General features: G+C 50.0%; 1 protein-coding gene and 1 long non-coding RNA gene across 7 annotated transcripts in view; one reads left to right on the plus strand and one right to left on the minus strand.

The window, feature by feature from the left end:
- Positions 1-14,217: 14,217 nt before the first annotated feature.
- LOC128779044 (uncharacterized) lies at positions 14,218-19,385 on the minus strand. 2 transcript variants are annotated; one of them, XR_008424971.1, is made up of 2 exons: positions 18,682-19,385; positions 14,218-14,755 (listed from the first exon to the last, which is right to left on the minus strand). It is a non-coding gene; the product is annotated as an uncharacterized LOC128779044 (long non-coding RNA). The 2 variants fall into 2 exon arrangements; XR_008424972.1 differs by lacking the exon at positions 18,682-19,385 and adding an exon at positions 17,571-18,267.
- PLEKHA1 (pleckstrin homology domain containing A1) overlaps positions 18,435-19,805 on the plus strand; it is a 56,563-nt gene continuing 55,192 nt past the window's right edge. For 3 of the 5 annotated variants that reach the window (XR_008424970.1, XM_019459669.2, XM_053909984.1), the window contains exon 1: positions 18,435-18,564. The gene's annotated coding sequence lies outside the window, so the exon portion shown is untranslated. The remainder of the gene's footprint in view (positions 18,565-19,805) is intronic. The other 2 variants (XM_019459670.2, XM_019459668.2) reach the window with 2 other exon arrangements.

The raw sequence follows: 19,805 nt of genomic DNA on the forward strand, positions 1-19,805 counted from the left end.
CTAGAAGAGTGCCTGGCACTCGGTAAATACTTGTTGAATAAAAGTATGCCACAAATGTAGCTGGAGGTCAGGATAACGAGCTGGGGCTTTTTGGTTTAGGACTGGAACCCTGGAAGGGGACAAGACCTCCTTTTGCATTATAATACCTCGGAGATCAGCTCGCCTAAGCCTCGCCTCCAGGGGCCGGAAAGATCTGAATGGTAAGTTTCCCACCCTGAGTGCAGGTCTTTGTGAGGGCCCGTCCCCCTCATGCCCTGCCCCCCAGAATCCAACAAAACAGAGAGTGACCCAAGCCTGATCCGGAGGCAGGACCCGGGAGAGGGAGGGAGGGTGAGAAGGAGTCCAAGAGACTCCAGAGAGGAGACAGGAAGAGAACGCAGGAGGGAGGAGAGGGCCTCTGCCACTCAGAAGCAGCGACCTGGGCCCAAACCAAGGCCCTGTGACCAGGACAGAGGCTAAGAGGAGTTGCGGATGCTAGAGAACCCCTCGCAAACCTGGCACCTGCGAATCCTCTGGAACGTGTCCTAGAGCCAGAGGTCAAGGGCAGAGCGGACACCTGCCAGGACTCCCAGGAGTTTGTTTGCCACGGTGACACTCAGATCCCACGGCTGTGGACTGACCTACCTCCCTCCTCCACCATGAGAAGCTGCCAGAGCTGTGGACACCAGATTGTGACAGGAGCTCTGCCGGGCCCCGGATACTGCCGGGGGTGGCCGGTGGGGGCTGCTTGGAACTACAGGAAGGGAGGGATGGATGGACCTCCCCGACAGGAGAAGGAAGGGTAGTAGCCTCAGCCTCCTCCTTTCTGGGCATGCTCCTCGGTCGACTATTATTTGCCCACCAACATCTACAAAAACGTCCACGAATATGTGCAGCGTCTCATTTGCGCAAGGTGGGACCTTGAAGCTCCAACATGCGCCAGTCAGACAAGAGGCCTGCGTCACTTCCCCGGAGTCCCTTGAGGATTACAGAGCAGGGCTTCCCGTTACGCCCTGGCTTCCTGGGCTCGAGGGTTCCAAGGAGAAGAAGGGCAAAGGGGATTGGAAACTCAATCCTGTGCGTCAAAGTTAAAGGGGCAAGGGATTGTCAGTCTTGGGGAAGTGGGCTGAGGGGGCCGGTGCCTGTCAATACTGGATGGTTTTGTTTTGTTTTGTTTAGCATGTGAGTGAAAGGTGTTAGTTTGGGGAATCAATTATCTTCCATTTCGACTCAGGACCCAGCAGTCTTCCTGGAGTTTAAAGACCAGTGAAAGGACTCTGAATTCGAGGCAGGACTACACTTCTTTCTGTTGTTGATCAGCAGAGCTTGCTGCTGGAAGTCAGAGCAAAAAGAAAAATTCAAAAACAACGATAGTTGACTCCGTCCCCAAAGGTGCATAGAATTACGTGTTTGAAAGTCCTTTCCACATGATACATAGCTCACATTTTTAAAACTAGGTTGTCCTTATCAGTAAGGCCCTACAAGCACGCGAGTGTTGGAAGTTGGATCCCATGGGGGTGGGGGATGTTCCCGTTTGGTATTCAGGTACTAAGGCAAAGTATGTGGAGAACCCTCTCATTCTACTTTTTGAGAAGGCCCAGAAATGGGCACTTTCCACATATAGGAAGCCTCTGCACCCTGCAGTATTATCTGAAGCCTGCTTGCTTTTTCCTCTGAATGTCTCCATCTCAAGCAATGCACCTGTGGAGGCCAGCCACCCCTGTGCATTTGGGGTTCAAGGTCGTCCCAGGCGATTCACCACCCCACCCAGCAGGTGTGGACACCTGAACCAGGTTGCCATGAGGAGCAAGGGGGCCTGGAAGAGGAGAAGGGGGCTTTGAAGGGTGAAAGAGGTAACTGCAGGGTTAGTGTAATCTTCAAAGGCAGTGGGAGAGGAAGACCCAGAGCTGGTCCAGGTGGGGGATATGGACCCTTTGGGCCTCGTGTCAATTCAAAATCTTTCTAAAAAAATTGAAAGCCTTCAGAATTTGCTCACCTTTTGGTTGGTATTCCACCATGTACAATTTATTAATAGGATAAAGCACACACAAAGATATATAAATATGATTTGTCAGCAGAGCATTATTTCTTAGGAAAAGCTGGGAAATAATCAAATTGCCCCTTCATGGGGGATCGCACAAGCAAATTACAGGACCTCCAGGCAACAGACCCTGATGGGTTGGGTCTGCTCTTGCCATCATGGGAAAAGAGGAACAGGTGCTGTTGCTGAGTTGAAAAAGAAAACAAGGGGCGCCTGGGTGGCTCAGTCAGTTGAGCTTCCGACTTCGGCTCAAGTCATGATCTCGCAGTCTGTGAGTTCGAGCCCCGCGTCGGGTTCTGTGCTGCCAGCTCAGAGCCTGGAGCCTGTTCCAGATTCTGTGTCTCCCTCTCTCTCTGACACTCCCCATTCATGCTCTGTCTCTCTCTGTCTCAAAAATAAATAAACATTAAAAGAAAAAAATTAAAAAAAAACCAAAAGGATATAGACACGCTTCTCTGTTTCCCTCTCACTAAGCACAGAAAAGAACCCTGAATATTATATACAAAATGAACACGAGAAGACTTTGTATAGTGGAGAGAAGACAAACGGGCTAGAGTAGATCTAGCCCGACACGGGGCTAGATCTCACGAAACATAAGATCGTGACCTGAGCCAAAATGAAGAGTCAGACACTTAACTGGCTGAGAGACCCAGGAGCCCCTATTATTTTTTTTTATGTTTATTTATTTATTTATTTATTTATTTTGAGAGAGAGCGCGCGAGTGAGTGAAGGAAGGGCAGAGAGAGAGAATCCCAAGCAGGCTCCATACTGTCAGCACAGAGCCTGACGTGAGGTTCGAACCCACGAACCATGAGACCGTGACCTGAGCTGTAGTTGCTTAACCAACTGAGCCACCCAGCACCCCTATTATTAGTAGTAGTAGTAGTATTACATTATATTTTATTTTTAAGTAATCTTTATACCCAACATGGGGCTCAAACTTATAACCCGGAGACAGAGAGTCACATGCTCTACCGACTGAGCCATCCAGGCACCCTGTTTTATTTGTTTGTTTTTGTTTTTTTGCCTCCCATATTCCAGTCGGCATACTGGAAAGGCTGGCAACTCAGAAACACGGATGGGCGCGGACAGAACAAGGCCTATGAGAAGCCTGTGCTGTCCACCCAAAGAACCAGGAGAGGGGGCGCAGCCCGGCAAAACAGAAACCTCGTGGACAATGACCGCTCCCACGGCCAGGGCGGCGTCAGCTGAGACCCAGCGGACAGCTAGAGCATCCAGCCCTGGCAATTACAAGGACGCCTCCCACCCTGGTGTCCGTGAGACTAAGTGGAGAGCCTGGAATTTCATCCCTACCCAGAAGTGACAAGGTGGCATCTTGCCACCTGCCAGAGGGTGTCACAGGAGACCTCCTAAAACACCAGAGTCAAAGATACTCCAGAATCTCATCTCATACCCGCACGTCCAGGTTTTAAATATCACTCATCCTATGGAGAACTAGGACGTCTCACTTGGAAGGAGAGAGGACAACCAACAGACAGCAACACTGCAATGACACACGTCTAGAACGATCTGACAAAGATCTGAGAGCAGCCATCATAAAAGTGCTTCAGTAGGCAATTGTGAACTTGCTCAAAGCAAGTGAAAAATGCAAATTCTCAGTAAAAATGGGTCTCAGCAAATACATTGAAGATTAAAGAAGAGTCCTGTGGAAATTTTATTATTTGTATTTTGTTAATGTTTATTTTTTGAGAGAGAGGGAGGGAGGGAGGGAGCAGGGGAGGGGCAGAGAGAGAGAGAGAGAGAGAGAGAGAGAGAATCCCAAGCAGGCTCTGTACTATCATCGAGGAGCCTGACCAGGGGCTTGAACTCATGAATCCTGAGATCACAACCTGAGCCGAACTGAGACGGACGCTTAAGCGACCGAGCCACTGGGGTACCCTGAGTCCAGTGGAAATTTTAGACCTGAAAAATACAATAACCAAAATTAAAGCTCTGTGGTTGTTGGGGCTAGACACATATTGTGCCAATGTCAATGTCTTCGGTTTGATATTATACCTAATTGTGTGGATGTACCCATTGGGGAAAACCGGATAAAGGTTATAGGGGACCTCCTTGAACTATCCTTGCAACTCCCTAAGAACCTATAAGTATGTCAAAATAAAAGTTTGAAAAAAAGGTATGTTGAGCATGATGTCATCTTATAAAATTGTTTAGCTTTATCTATAGGGGAAGTATCTGTGTAGAAAGGTATCTGGAAGGAAGTTCACCAAATTTGTGAGTGACTGCTTCTTGAAAGATGGCATTTGGAAGTGATTTTCACTTTGTTCTTTCTATTCTAAATATTGTGTGACTTATCTTTATTTTATTTTTAAAAATTTTTTAACATTTATTTATCTTTGAGAGACAGAGCATGAGTAGGGGAGGGGCAGAGAGAGAGGGAGAGACACAGAATCTGGAGCAGGCTCCAGGCTCCCAGCTGTCAGCACAGAGTCTGACGCGGGGCTTGAACTCACAAACCATGAGATCATGACCCGAGCCGAAGTCGGACGCTCAACCGACGGAACCACCCAGGTGCCCCTGTGTGACTTATTTTTAATTTAAAGTCTAAAATAAATTAAAGGGCACTGATGGTTACTGGAAAGAGAAAGGGAAAGTAGAAAGGTCACATCCATTTGGCCTTGGCAATGGGTGGTTGTGGTAGAATGTCCTGTGGCTACGGGACCGACCGGTGGCCCAGGTCTTTAGCAGCGGGAGGGTACTTGCCACCTTCCCTGTCATGGCAGTCCCTCTGAGGAGCTCAATACACAGCAGTTGCCTCTCTGATCACAAATTAGAGGCCTGGCCAATCACTCTACCTCGCTCTCCACACTCCTTTTCGCCATGCCCTTGAGAATGCTTGTAACTCAGTTCATTTCAAAGTCTCACTTCAACTGGACGTTTCTAACTTTCATTTTAACTCCAGGTAGAAAACAAACCATAGAGATCTTGCTGTTTCTATGAACTGATGCATATTAAATATTGAAACCAACGACAACAACGGGGATACGGTAGTCATTTTTTGAGCCCCAGTGTGCTAAAGAATATCACTGACTCTTTTTTTTTAATTATTTATTTTTAGAGACGGGGGGTGGGAGAAGAGCAGAGAGAGAGAGAGAGAGAGAGAGAGAGAATCTCATGTAGGCTCCATGCCCAGTGTTGAGCCTGATGCAGGGCTTGATCCCACAACCCTGAGATCATGACCTGAGCCAAAAATCAAGAGTCAGATGCTCAGCCGGGTGAGCCACCCAGGTGCCCTGTCAACCTTTAATATACCCTAGAAGGTCCCGTTTCATGCAGGTAATTTAAATAAGTACGTGCAGATTCCATGACATTTTTCTTGGTTCTGATGAGCAAAGCTTTTTTTTTTTTTTTTTTTTTAATGTTTATTTATTTTTGAGACAGAGAGAGACAGAGCATCAACAGGGGTCAGAAAGGGAGGGAGACACAGAATCTGAAACAGGCTCCAGGCTGTGAGCTGTCAACACAGAGCCCAACGCGGGGCTCAAACTCACGGACCACGAGATCATGACCTGAGCCGAAGTCAGACGCTTAACCAACTGAGCCTTCCCAGGCTCCCCTGATGAGCAAAGCTTTGTTTGGGTCTTTCCACTGGGGAGTTTGTGCGTGCAGGGTGATGATAGGAAAATGCACTGGAGTGTGTATTTCCACGGAGCTCAGCACTCTTGTGTGTCTGTTAACACAGACGTTGTTGGTGTGGCTAGAAGCACAAGGCCTTGGGTCCTGGTTCTTCTACCTCCTACGTGCATGAGTTCCAGTGCCCTCACCTGAAAAATGGGGGAAATACACGACAGGGCTGTTGCAAGCCCTAAACGCGAACATAAAACGTGGGTAAAAAGGATAACGTCATAAAACAGGGTCTGGCCCACAAGGTTGTTCACTTTGGTCCGCTCACCGATGTGTCCATTAGCAAAAGAGGGGTTGAAAAGTCTATGGCTTTTTCATTGCCTTAAAGAAGTGGTAAGAGGCTCCAGCCCAAAAGGTCTTGAGGTGGGAATCGGGCAATAGGTAGATGGCCAGCTGGCAGACCTGACTGATTTTTGCAAGATATTAAATGAGATTGTTATTTTAACCGAAAGTGGGTCTCAGCTTTACACTGAAAGGCCTATAGAGAAGGGTGGGGAGTATCCAGAGACTTTGGGCTTTTTCCTGCTCTGCCTTCTGCTCTTCCCATCATACCCTGGGCAAGACTCTTTCCCTATCTGGGCCTCTTTATCTGTAATGGGCTGACAGAGTCAAGCACTGCCTGGCTGCCTCCGAGCCTGGTTGCAAGAACGGGGCCAGCACTGTGAATGGTTCCTCAGTCAGGGGGCCTTTGCAGATGGGCCTTTGTTCCTTGCCCCAAGGGTGATGCCGTGACTGATGGAGCCGTCTCCTGACCCACAGGCTCACAATCCACAGGGTAGGGGCCGCGCCCCACCGCTCTCCAGATCCCCTCTTTCTGGGATTCTAACCCCCTCCCCTGGCTTGCTTATGCCAGTTGCATCATCTCTAGCGAGGCAAACCGTGTCGCCCTTCGGAGGCAGGAGGTCCGTGACTGCTGAGGATACAGTGCCACACCAGGAGAGCACCTGGCCTGAGCTTGCCCACCGGCTGCTCGGGGCGGGTACTTTCTCGAGTCCCGGATGCATTCATCCTTCCCATCCATCCCTCCATCCCTCCACCCACCTCCCCATCCACCCCTTTATTTGGTGGGTCAGTGATGAAATTAGCCAGGCAATCCATAGACACATATGTACTCCCATGTCCAAACAACTATTGTGCTTTGCAGAGCTTAACATCCAGTGCCAGGCTACTATGCCCTAGGTACGGTGCCAGTCTTTTAACATGCTTGATCTTCGCATTAATCCCAGAGGCAGGTACGAAGCTCCCCACATACGGAAGAAGAGAGTAAGCCCAGGGAGACGGGGTGATCTGTCTAGAGACAATCGGTGAATAGGAGACAGACCTCACAAGTCCCATCCTGGGTCTTTCAGTCTCCACAGCCCACACCTTTTTCCAAGTTTTTGTTTGGGAGACGGGGTGATCTGTCTAGAGACAATCGGTGAATAGGAGACAGACCTCACAAGTCCCATCCTGGGTCTTTCAGTCTCCGCAGCCCACACCTTTTTCCAAGTTTTTGTTTCACATCGCTGTTTAGAGTGTCTCTACATTCCCCGGATACTCACCATAATCCGGGGAGACGCATCAGACTGCCCCGTTGTGCAAATGGCAAAGTATGGCTCAGAGGAGTTGAGTGAGAGGCCAAAGACCACAAGTTGCTAAGGACGGACTCTGAACTTGAACTCGGGCTTTCTGACCGCAAAGTTCTGTTGTTGCTACATGATGTGTCCTCCAACAATTAGCCCCATGGGGCAGCAAGTTCTGAGTGGCTCCGGCCACTGGGTATTGAGGAAAGAACCCTGGCTTCTGGGAAGGGAACAGTGAACATGTGTCCGGGGCAGAGAAGGATCTCTGGACGGGTAATAATGAAGCCAGGCCTTGAGGGATGGGGGAAATGTCACCCGGTGGAGAGCACTCCAATGTGACAAAGGTGCAGACAGTCTGTTTCAGAGTTTGGCTAGAGCAGAAAATTTGTGACAGGCCAAGGAAAGAGATGAGGCTGGAACACAGGGGTTGGGGTCTTCTCTTCCACCAAGACCCCTCAAAGAGTCCAGAGGGACTTCTCTAGCCCACAAATCTGATCGTTCCCGCTCTCATTTGAAAGCCTTCAATGCCCGCTCTCCATTTCCCCCACGATCAAGCCTACACCTTGTGCCTGGCTTACAAAGCCCTCTGTCCCCCATCACTCTGCCCGTGCACCCACCCTACCCCCAGCAGTCCTGCCCGCAGGGCATCCTACCTCTGACATGCCCGTCCGTGTGGGTGCTTGGATTTGCTAGCTTCTCCCAGCAATGACTCAGGGAGCAACTTTTGTTTCAAGGAACCGCATGGGCAGGCCTGCCACGCCCTGGCTGGCCTCTTGCATCCAAAACAAACAGTCTGGCGGGCAGCGTGTGGGCACCAGAATGAAGTGGGGGAGGGCATTTCAGGATAATCAGGAGAGCTTCCAGAGACAAGCCTGTTTGTTGTTAGAAAATAAAGACGATGAATCCTGGAATGGGGCTGGACGTGGGGGGAGCGTGTACCTTCTCCAATGGCCCAGCAGATGCTGTCATGAGCACCCACTCTGCACTAAGGCCCATCCTCACGATCTCTATGCAGCAGAGGGATCACTTAGCCAATGAGGAAACTGAAGCTCAGAACACTAGAGTGAGTGGTTCAAAGTTGCCCAGCCAGCAAGCAGTAGACTTGAACTCAGACCCGTCTGGCACCAACAGCATCCCCTTGCTACGGCATCATGGGTCAAAAAGCTTAAATCACAGAGATGTGATCTTTTGGGTGTTTGTGAAAGCAGCTTTTGTAAACAGTGCCGATCATCTTTCTACAACAAAGAGCCTGAACTGATAAAGGGCTGTTGATGCAGAGACTGAGGCTGAGTAGGCTGTTGGTTTGCCATACTGGGTACAGAACTATATCGATTGGCATTTGATTGAGTTACGTGAAAGAGGAGAAAGAAAGCAGAGAAAAGGAATCCTGCCACAGGAAATACAATGAATACTGCTGGCCTCCTGGGACCGGCTTCCTGGACCGATCCAAGTGCCCCAGTGGAAAGGGGGTGACAACCATGAGGGACTAGGGCCATGCGGCAGTGGTCACGATGGTAGTCTAGAGAGAGCTAGACTCTCATAGCTGGGTCCCTTGACACCCGCCCTAATGGCTCCATTCTCCCAGGTGCCTGAGCCCATTTCTACAGGTGCTATGTTGGGCTTAGCATCCGGAGCTAAGCCTGGGGGCTTGGAATCGAGTCAGTAGGAGCTGCTACCAGGAGCGAGTCCTGGACAGTTGCACACCACGCTCATGCCCCGTCTGTCCCCACTGGACTTCCCGATGGTCTCAAGGCCCTTTCCAGGCCTGGAACCTGCCCTCCGTTCCCAAAGCCCCCAGGCATACCTGCCCTCCCTGGCAGGGTGCTTGCCTCCCAGAAACACTGCACTGTTTCTTGACCCTCCTTTCTCCAGGGGCTGAGACTACAGGGGTAATTAAGACATGGTCCTTGCCCTGAGGAAATCATGGTCTCCTGGTACAGACACAGCTATAATTTATTTTATTTTTTTAAAGATTTTTTTTAATGTTTATTTTTGAGAGACAGAACGTGAGTGGGGGAGGAGCAGAGAGAGAGGGAGACACAGAATGCAAAGCAGGCTCCATCCAGGCTCTGAGCCGTCAGCACAGAGCCCGATGCGGGGCTCAAACTCACGAACCGTGAGATCAGGACCTGAGCCAAGTCAGACACTTAACCGACTAAGCCACCCAGGCGCCCCCAGACACCCCTATAATTTAAACATGGGAATAATAGGGTCACAGAAGAGAGAGGCTCACTCCTCTCTGCAAGCCCAGGAAGATTCCAAGAGGTGATGAGTTTTTATTGGGGTATTAATGCTTGCCTCTCAGGGTAGGTAGGTTTTATCTGTGGGAGATCAGGGAGGGTGGGATGGGGCCCGAGGGAAAAGCCATTCTGGGGAGAGGAAACAACATGAGCTAAGAAACAGAAGGGGAACAAAACCAAAATGTCTATCAACAGGAGAATAGATAAATTGTGTTTCATTCATAAAATGAAATATTACACAGCGATAAAAAGAACAAACCTATTACCGCACTCACAGACGTAGGTAAATCCCACAGATGCAATGTTGAACAAAAGAAGTTAGATGCCAAAGGGTACATGACATAGTGTATAAGTACAATTACATCAAGTTCAAGAATAGGGAAAACTAACCTATGGTGATAGAAATCAGACTAGTGGTGATCTCCTGCTGCCATAAGAAGCCTTTTGGGGTGTTAGAAATGGATCTTGATCTGAGTGGTGGTTACACCACTTATTGGGCTTTAAACTTAAGAGTTGTAGATTGGGGGGCACCTGGGTGGCTCAGTCAGTTGACTGTCCAAATCTTTTTTTTTTTTTTTTTTTTTTAATGTTTATTGAGAGACAGAGAGAGACAGAGCACGAGCATGGGAGGGGCAGAGAGAGGAAGAGACACAGAATCAGAAGCAGGCTCCAGGCTCTGGGCTGTCAGCACAGAGCCTGACGCGGGGCTTGAACTCACAAACCGGGAGATCGTGACCTGAGCTGAAGTTGGATGCTTAACTGGGTGAGCCACCCAGGCGCCCCTCTTTGTTCAGTGTCCAACTCTTGATTTTGGCTTGGGTCATGATCTCGAGGTTCGTGGGTTTAAGCCCCACATTGGGCTCTGCACTGACAGTGTGGCACTTGCCTGGGATTCTCTCTCTCTCCCTCTCTCTCTGCCCCCTCCCCTGCTCGAGTGCTTGTGCTCTTTCTCTCTCTCTCTCAAAATAAACACTAAAATAAATTTCCTTAAAAAAAAAAAAGAGTTGTAGATTTTGCTATATGTATTAGTCAGTTTGAGCTGCTATAACAAAATACCACAGACTGAGTGGCTTAAATGGAAGTGTATTTCTCACAGTTCTGGAGGCTGGAAAGTCCAATTTTTCCGACAAGGAAATGTGATTCAGTCCCTGGTGAAGGTTCTCTTCCTGGCTGGCAGATGGCTGCCTTCTCCCCAGGTCTTCACATTGCTGGCAGGAGTGGGAACAGTGAGCTCTCTGGTGTCTCTTCTTACAGGGACACTAATCCCTTTGGGTCAGCCCCCGCCCTTAAGACCTCATTTAATTGCAAGAACTTCCATAAAGGCCTATCTCCAAATACAGTCACACTGGGCGGAGGGCTTCAATATATTAATTTAGGAAGGGACGCAGTTCAGCCATAACTCCATCTTTAAGTTATACTTCAAAACAAAGCCAAAACAGAGAAGGGAAATAGTAATACCAATGTCAACTCCTCATTGGCAGAGATTCTAATCTCAATTGGCCTGGCGTGGGGTCTCGTCCTAAGAATTTTTTTTAAAGCACTCCCAATGATCCTGCCATGGCAGCGGGGCTTGGGACTCACTGTAGGCCCCCTGAAAGACCTGTCTCCCTCGTTCCAGGACTTGAACCTGGCAGGAGAAGTCAGCCGCTGGGCTTATCCTGGGACGCACAGACTGCCGCGCCGGCTAAGGAAATCAGTGCAAAGCCCTCTTTTATCTGCAGGAAGTCGTGCATGAAGTGCGGGTGCAGAGGTGGCTGTTGAGGTCTCCAGCCTCGGGGCGGTCTGGCTCGTCGCGAGCCACTGCGCAGGCTTCTCCGCGCCGGCCCCCCGAGCGAGCGCACACCTGCACCCGCTGCCCTTGGCGTTGGGGGGTGGGGGTGGGGGTGGGGGCGGGCTTAGCCTCCCTTTTCAGCCTCTCCGCAGCCCCGCTGAGGAGGCAGGAAAGCCGTGATTGGAATAAGCCGCGGAGGGAACTAGGTGAATAATTGTGAATGGAATTCGTGCTGGAGACTTCTGGTTCTCACAGCTGCGGGTGGGGGCGGGGGGGGGAGGAGGGGGGGACCACCATGGGAATTCGGAGTATTGTTCAGCGCTGGCTGCACCTTCCATTGTTCGGCTCTAATTACAGCTTTTGTTTCAGCATAAAGTACAGTTATTAAATGCTGGCCGGAACAAAGATGTATTTACGCGCCAGGGGTGGGGTGGGGGTGGGGGGGGGTGCGGGGAAGGCTCGCTATTTTTAGAGCTACCCCTGCTGTTAGTCTGCGATGGGGGAGGGGCTGGAGAGGGGGGTAGCCTCCAGCTTTTAGGTGAAAGCGACAAGTTTCTGAGGGAGGCGGGCGGGATTGAAAATGAACAAGGAGCCATCGCGGTCCTGCTCTAGTCCGCCTAAGTCTGTTTATTTACTTTTGTAGCCAGAAGGGGTGTAGGGTACACTTGGGAAAGCAAACTCAAGTCCCCCTGTGTTATTAGTCAAGGTTTTCCAGAGAAACAGACTACTTAGGACTTACAGAGATAGATATAGAAAGATATAGGGGCGTCTGGGTGGCTCAGGCGGTTAGGCGTCCGACTTCAGCTCAGGTCATGATCTCGCGGTCTGTGAGTTCGAGCCCCGCGTTGGGCTCTGTGCCGCCAGCTCAGAGCCTGGAGCCTGCTTCCAACTCTGTGTCTCCCTCTCTCTCTGACCCTCCCCCATTCATGCTCTGTCTCTCTCTGTCTCAAAAATAAACATTAAAAAAAAAAACTTAAAAAAAAGAAAGATATAGATAGACAGATGGACATAAAGATAGATAGATATATGAGAAAGTATATGAGAAAGGAGACTTCTGTAGTTTCCTCTGCAATGGAGGCCGAGAAGTCCCACAATCTGCTGCCTGGGCTGATCTGCTGCCTGGGCTGGTGGTGTCTTTGGGTTTGAGTCCAGGAGCACGGACGTCTGAAGGGCAGGAGAAGAGGTGTGCCTCCTCAGCTCAGGCAGCCATGAATTCACCTACCTCTGCCTTTTTGTTCTGTTCAGGCCCTAAATGGATCCGACGATGATGCCCATCACATTGGGGAGGGAGATCTTCACTCAGTCCACCGATTCGAATGTTAATCTCTTCCAGAGACAGCTTCATAGACACATGCAGAAATCACGTTTTACCAGCTATCTGAGCCTCAGTCAAGCTGGCACATATAGTTGGCCATCACATCCTCCTTAGGCTGGCGTCCTGGGTCCTTATGCAGGAGCCCTCCCCCACCTCTCCCCTCCCTCCCCCCGCAGCGCCATATCCACGCAGCCCTGCTTTCCAGCAGTACCAAACTCCCCAAGATCCTAGACCACAATTACTTCCATCGCAGGCACCCCAGATAGGCGTGAGGTTCACAGCCATCAGAGTCGTTCTAGAACCTACCCACCGTCGTCCATCTTGGTCAGGCGAGCTCGGAAATTGGGCTAAACTGAATAATACAATCGTGGATATTGGTGGAGCCATTAATATGTGCCAGACGCTTTGCTAAGAGTATGTATTCGCTAATATTGCGTTATTTCATTTAAGACTCATCATGAGCTGTAAAGTGGGAATTACTATTGACTCCATCTTACAGATGAGGAAATGTTGAGGCTCAGAGAAGTAATGAGCCCAAGGTCATAGTAGTCAGGGCAGATGGACTTCAGAGCCCTAGCTCCTTGCTATCCTATCCTTTCCTGGGGTGGGACCCATGATGTCCACAGGGCTCCTGGTGGAAGCTGTGACTTCTTGTCTTCCTCTGGGGGTCGGAGCATGGCAGCCCTCCCAAACACCTGACACGTTGGTTCTTGTTATTGAATGCACGTACCCTCTTCCGACAAATGACAAGAAGGACGAGAGAAACCAGCGGCCTTTAACTCAAGGAGGAGCTTGGCCAGAGTGGGGCAGGTGAATTGCAGGGTCTGAGGAGGAATTCCCACAGGCCGAGGGGTGTGTGAAGCCCAAAATGGATTCATTCCCAGATCTTCTCCCATCTCTGTCTGGGAGAAAGAGCTCTTTACTTTCTAGAATGTTCCTCCACTTAGCTCCCCAGCCGTGGTCCTGGACACACACTTTGGCTTCAGAAAACCTTCCTTTTCACATTTTCATGCTACCCTGCAGCAAGATTCCACATGTTTGGACAGAGCAGGCATTCTGTGTTCCACGACTTTAGGGCTTACCAGCATCCCAGACCTGCCACATGCGGTCAAGAGAATTAAAGTATGACCTAACTGGGGTGTGTGATGGGGCTGGAGCCTCACCAGACCCCAGAGATCACAGTGGGTGCTGAGGACTTGTAGGGGTCCCGTGGAATTAGGCAATAAATACTCTGCATCAGGTTCCATTCCTTATTGCCTGATGATTCCAAGGCAGAACATATCTGGTTCTGTTCCCTAAAAATCCCGGAGGCAATTATCTCCCCTGATCCCCCTTTTTTTTCTTGTTGAGCCTGGAGTTTGGGTTGGTTGCTGACCTGTTCCGAAATCCTGTTCTCGCATCTCTGTGAGCATGACTTGGTGAGCAGTCCTTCATAGTTCCTTCCTGATTGCCCTCCAGCCTTGGGACACAAGAGTGAGCTCCAGAAGGAGCATCCAGTCACCTGATCTGTATTCTGGGTAGGTCACTTAATCCGCCCCACCCTGGGTAATTACTGAGACTCATCCTTCATATCGCTTGGCTGAGGCTCAGTACATGGGAAGGCTGGGAGGGCCAGCCTTCTGCCTCCTCAACCAGAACAGCAACCCCACTGACGGCTACAGGTTTCATTTTTATTTTTTATTTTATTTTTTTAACTTAAAAAAATATTTATTTTTGACAGAGAGAGAGAGAGAGAGAGACTGAGCACAAGTGAGCAGGGGAAGGGCAGAGTGAGGGGGACAGAGGATCCAAAGCGGCCTCCACGATGACAGCAGAGAGTCTGATGTGGGGCTTAAACTCATGGAACTGTGAGATCATGACCTGAGCCGAAGTTGGACGCTTAATCGACTGAGCCACCCCGGCGCCACACGGGTTTCATTTTTAAACTGAAAATTAGGGAGGAGCTGTTTTTCACTCTCTGCTACTCAGTTTCTGGAGGAGACATGACAGGAACAAAGCTGGGTTCCCAGAGCGTTTGGTTCATGTTCAATTCTTGTACCACATTGGTTCTGGTTTGTAGCGAGAATAAGGGTTTACTTCTGGAGTTGCCTCTTCGGTTAACTTCTGATTCTGACTGTGAAGTTGGCTGGTGGCCTTCACCATGGAACAAATATTTCTGTTCTAGGCACTGAAGGTACAGTGATGAACAAAACAGCTAAAATCCTGATGAACAAAACAGATAAAAACTACAGGTCACACTCTAGTGCAACATGCAGAAAATAAACAAGATAAATAAGTAAAATATAAAATGCATAGGAAAGGGATCATTGCTAAGGAGAAAAATATAAAGCAAGGAAGGAAGGGGCGCCTGGGTGGCTCAATGGGTTAAGTGTCTGACTTCGGCTCAGGTCATGACATGATCTCACGGTTTGTGAGTTTGAGCCCTACATCAGGCTCTATGCTGCTGACAGCTTAGAGCCTGGAGCCTACCTGAGATTCTGTGTCTCCCTCTCTCTCTGCCCCTCCCCAGCTCACTCTCTGTCTCCTCTCTCTGTCAAAAATAAACATTAAAAAAAATAAAAATAAAAAAAAAATAAAGCAAGGAAGGGAGATGTGAGGTGTCCGTGAGGGGAGAGGAGGTCCAATATTTCAGAGGCGACAAGTGCTCAGTAACTTTCTGTGTGATTTTGGATCAGTCATGTGACTTGTCTACACTGATCTTTGTGCCGTCGAAGGAGTTAATTCTATGTGGAGGATCCTCCACATAAGCGTATGGAAGGGACTCCATGGATGTTTTTGAATGGAATATCAAATGCTTTACACCCTCAAGGCATAAAGAGGAGGAGAGTGATGTTTTAAAGGTAAATTGCAGATTCTTGAATTCAGACTCCTCCTCTCCCTTTTCTTCAGATGACAAGTAGCCATGGAATATTCCAGCATTCCTCACTGCTGTCTGTGGGTCCCGAATGTTCTTGGTTTGTTCTCAGACTGTAATTTCAACAGGGGAATATTCCACATACTTCTTCTTCTTCTTTTTTAAATAACACTGAGAGCACTGTTATGTAATAAACCTCTCTATCCCCCCCAAAAAAAAGGCTGGAGGAAAAGGAGAGGGAAGAATATTATTATGGTTATTATTATTATTACGGCCACTGCATTTACTGGCTGATCCTGAGCCTTCCACACAGAAGGGTGTTAACAGGTGTGCTAGTTACACCCCAAACTCACAGTACCTCTGGCATTACTTGGTTGTGCATCCTTAGGTAATTGAGTCACTTTTCCGGCTTTCTTCATTGCCTAATACACGTGGCTGTCAATATCAAACAAACTTTGGGACTTGTTAGGCAAAAAGAACAAGAGAATAATTTATTTTTAAAAAAAATTTTTTTTTAACATTTTATTTATTTTTGAGACAGAGAGAGACAGAGCATGAATGGGGGAGGGGCAGAGAGAGAGGGAGACACAGAATCGGAAGCAGGCTCCAGGCTCTGAGCCATCAGCCCAGAGCCCGAGGCGGGGCTCGAACTCACGGACCGCGAGATGGATCGTGACCTGAGCTGAAGTCGGACGCTTAACCGACTGAGCCACCCAGGCGCCCCGGGAATAATTTAAAATCACGCAGTCAATAATGTCAAATGGTACTAACAATAAAGAGAAAGTTTCCCTCTGGGTCCTGTCCAGAGGGGGTGAGAAGCTCTCTGCTTCAGTGGTCTGATCTCTGGGCGAGGGTTTCCAGATCAAATACATGTTAAATTTGAATCTGAATTTCAAATAAACATGATTTTGTTTTATTTTGTTTTGTTTAAGGATGTCCCAAATATCCCCACTTAGAATCTTCTAAGATTCCAGAGCTATAGACCCCCTCCAGACCATCTGGCCAGGGAAGGCAATCTCAAATATCCAGAGGAATCAGAAAGGTGACATCTGGATTTTTATGTGAAATCTATTTTTATGCATTTTTTATTAAAAAAATTTTTAATGTTTATTTAAGAGAGACGAGAGAGAGAGAGAGAGAGAGAGAGAGAGAGAAAACATGAGTGGGGGAGGGGCAGAAAGAGAGGAAGATACAGAATCCGAAGCAGGCTCCAGGCTCTGAGCTGTCAGCACACAGCCCGATGCGGGGCTCGAACTCATGAACTGTGAGATCATGACCTGAGCTGAAGTTGGATGCTTAACTGGGTGAGCCACCCAGGCGCCCTGAAATCGTCCTATTTTTAAACGTTTGCCACACATTCAGTTAAAAAAACAAAAACAAAAACCCACTGCATGAACCAAAGGAAATAGTGCTCTGGCCAGTTTATAAACTATGATGATGCCAAACCCTTTCAACCATTATACAGATGAGGAAGTAAAGCCTCAAGAAGACAGGGGCCAGTGAAGCTACACAGCTAAGGCTTCTCAAAAAATAACAGAACAATCATCTTGGGACTGTTGAAGAAAGAGCCAGGACTGGAGCTTTCCATGGAAGGTGAAGTCACCTGCATCAGCTTATGGGACTCTGAGAACATTCTTCAAGTTTAGCAGTTGAAATCGCTGAGACTCAAGAAAGACCAAAGCGTCACCCTCTGCCTAAAGCCACACAGGTAGGTCTCCACAGGTGAGTTGAGGGCTGTTTTTCACTTCTCCTTTGATTTAGATGACATAATACCCAAACTCCCTTTAGGATCCTAGGAAAGATAAACTCCAAATCCAATTTTCTGCCTCATAAACAGAATGGAGTCAGGAGGCCAGGCTGAGTGCCCAGACTTTTAACCCGGCTCACAAATACAGAAGGGATGTACATCTTCACATGGGAAAGATGTTCTAAAAGGCCTGGACAAAGATTTTGAAGGGATAAGGATGTGATCTAAAGCTGTGCAGGAAGGAAAGGAAGGACACAGACATAAATATTTACGAGAGCCTAGTGTGTGCCATGCACAGCAAGAGTGTGGCACAGAACTTTTTCCCTGATCTTGGCACGTCTGAATAATTCTCATTTTTCAGGTTTCAGCTCAAGCATCACTTCCTCCGAGAGTACCCCTCCATCTCTTTAACTTACTCCGTTTCTCCACTTAAGTAAAATCTAAAGTGATGTTGCTTAAGGATATCTCCCTTCACAGATTGCAGGCTCCGTGAGGACAGGACGGTGTCTGTCTCGCTCTCAGACGTACGCTTAGCGTCTATCATGGGACTTGGCGCATAGTAGGTGCGCAACAAATATGTTAAACATTTATGAATAGTCATGAGAATAATATTTATGCTCCATCTTTCCCGAAAGAATTTCAGTTAATCCTTCAAGTTTCTCTAAGCCTCCTGTCCTATACAGTAGGAGGTGGAACCAATAGTTCCAGGGAGAAACGGTTACGAGCAAAGAATTGGCGCGCAGAGCTGTAACGCGTTTTTCTCCAGGTCACACAGCGGCCTGTCAATTTATGCTTCCTGGACCGATTATGGAACAGCTTGCAAACAAATTATTCGCAAACGAGCGAAGCCTATTTTTAAAGATCCCCATGCCGCGAAGCTCTAGCCGATGACATCAGAGAACCCCGAGTTTCCGCCCCGCCCACTCCGAGCCAAGCCCCTGCTCCTCGAAAACTACCAATCCCAGGAGGCACCGCAGCGCAGTGGACCAGGGCTCCACGCGCGGCCCGCCCCGACGCGCCGAGGCCGCCTCCTCTGGAATTAGGAAGACGCCCGATGCCCGGCCCGCCACGCCGCCGGGACCCGCGCGGGGCCTGCCGGGACTTGTAGTCTCCGCGGGCTGGGAGTGCCGGCTTCGGAATCTCGGCCGCCGTCTGGGGGCTGAGGCGGCGCGGGCACGCGTGCGCAGTGTGCGGACTGGCCGTCGTGGGAGCCGCTCCGGCAGCTCGGTGGCTGTGGGAGCCGGGGCCGCGGCGGCGTGGGTGCTGCGGGCGGAGGGCCGACGTGAAGCTGGGCGTGAGGAGCGCGGCCGCACCGGGGCGGGGTGGGCGGGGCCGGGCTCTGGGAGCGCCGCGCCGGCTGAGGCGATCGGGGAGGCGGCCGAGCGTCCGCCGAGGAGCCGGCGGGCGCTGGTGAGTGCGGGGCGGCGGGCGGCGGGCGGTGCAGGGTCCCGGGCTGCCCCGCGGCCCCTGTCGGCGTGTGTCCGCCCCGCGCGGCTGCACCTGGGCGAGGCCGCGGCGCAGGCTCACCTGCGCGCGGGCTCCGGGGCGGCGGGAGGGGGCGGCGTCCTCTTCCCGCGACTCCTTTATTGTTTTCCTGACCTCAGCCCTCGGCGGCGTCCGGCGGAGGAGGGCGGGGAGGCCGGCGGCGGTCGCGGTCGCCGACGAGCTAGCTAGTCGGGGGGCTGTGCTGGGGAAGGACGGTCGCGCGCTGCTCCTGGACGCCCTGCGCCGGCCAGCTGTCCGGGGATTCCCGGCGGGCGACGCCTGTCGGGGTGGCCCGACTCCAGGACTGTGCCCACGGGGGCTCAACTGCCCGGGGCATCGTTTTCTACGGTCGTAACGCGCTTTCACTTTAGGACTCTGCGAGTCTGCAGCCGACTCCGCCCTGTGCTATGCATAGAATCACGCTTTCCCTTCGCACCTTAATGGTGCAGATGGCCGGTGCGAGGGTTGAAAGTGACTTGTCCAAGGTCACGCGGGTAGGACCAGGGAGGCGACCCGAACCCAGGTCCTTAAGCCTCGATGCCAGCCGGCAGCCGCAGCGCTTTGGGGGAGGTCCTGAGTGGTTTGTGGTTTATTTCAGATGCTTTCTAATGACCCTCCTTGGATAGATCATCAGAGGGGAAAGTGTTGTCATAGTGAAAACGGTCTTGTTATTTATAGTGTTTACTGCCTTTGTTGACTTCTGGTTATGCTGAGTCCCATAGCAGAGCACCTGCCCTCGGCTGGGCACTCGATCGCTCTGGCGGGGGCGGGGGGCGGGGGGCAGATCCAAGAAGAGGTTTAAGGAAGAAATATGCACGCGATTTGTGCTCTTTTCCTCTTGTTTCACCTTCCAATCCTGCGATCCTTCTTAATTTTACGATGGATCGTTGTCTGTTTCAGCAACACTTTCTTTGCTTTAATGAAGTCATTGCCCTTTGTGAATTAGTTTTCTAACTAGAAAATCTTATTTCCTGTGTGTTTAATGACTGGAACAAGTAGCGCGGTATGAGTTTTGTAACTATTGTCTCTTATCTTAGAACTGCTGATCAAGTCCGCTTTATTACCCCCCGTCCCCCAATAGCTCAGCTTACATACTTTCTGTTAGTTTAATGCCATTGAGACACTTTTGACAGCGAAATTTGGCCAAGCTTTAATATGATTCAGAG

Source organism: Panthera pardus, unplaced genomic scaffold (genome assembly GCF_024362965.1).
Source record: "Panthera pardus isolate Hobbes unplaced genomic scaffold, ASM2436296v1 HiC_scaffold_22, whole genome shotgun sequence".
Lineage (NCBI taxonomy): Eukaryota > Metazoa > Chordata > Mammalia > Carnivora > Felidae > Panthera > Panthera pardus.